Source organism: Spodoptera frugiperda, chromosome 4 (assembly GCF_023101765.2).
Source record: "Spodoptera frugiperda isolate SF20-4 chromosome 4, AGI-APGP_CSIRO_Sfru_2.0, whole genome shotgun sequence".
NCBI lineage: Eukaryota > Metazoa > Arthropoda > Insecta > Lepidoptera > Noctuidae > Spodoptera > Spodoptera frugiperda.
In genome coordinates, this window is record NC_064215.1 from 5,239,964 (window position 1) to 5,240,910 (window position 947).

A 947-nucleotide genomic window follows, 5' to 3' on the forward strand; every position below is an offset into this window, starting at 1 on the left:
CAAAACACTACAACTCGTATCTGTTCATGATATCATGGATAGTAAACAAGTTAATGACTGTCGTGACACTTCAATAATGGCCGGCGAAACATATACTTCATATAGGTAGCAGCAGTTAAATAGCAGAGTAGCGATAACTTATATTATTATCGTACAAGTACGAACGTTAGCTACGAATCTTCAACCACAACATAATGCAGCACATGTTTTGCCGACCGAACAATATAAATAATAAACAGCTAATTTATAACTAATTCGTTTAATATTTTTTCTTTTTGTCTATTTTCTAATGAGATTTCTATTCATCTGCATTTTAAATATCAGTCACTAATTGTCAATTATTGTCAGCATGACTAGGTATCGACACAGACGGCGCGCGGCGCCCCACTCTACAGACAGTCGTGATATTGATACAGACATACAAGGACTACAGGTAAACAGGTAGAAGCAACTAGTACAGTAAGTATTATCGAGAATATTTCAACATAAATATGGAATGTAGCAAACACTCAATTGAAAAGACCCCCGGGTTCTGGCGTTTAGCCATAATTAATCTAATAATATTAAATTAGAGACAATATTTACAATAAAATAGTAACTATGCAACGTAAATTAATATTCCTTGCGTTTACTGTACTGATATGCATCCTTTACATACAATTATAAATAAATATAAAAGTTGTTTAAACACAGATTTATAGCTGCTGGATAGAAATTAAACTTTAAAATAGGTCACTTAAACATGAAACTGTACACTGCAAGACATCAGCTCACCGTCGACGGACCCTCGGCTAATACACGATATCATCGAGGGCCACGCCGAAAGATTCATTAAATATTATAATATAACTTTAATCGTTTCTATTTTGAATCAATTTCACCTAAGACAACATACTTCAACGTAGACTTTATAACGTTATATCTTTTTACTTTATCTCAGTCTTAGT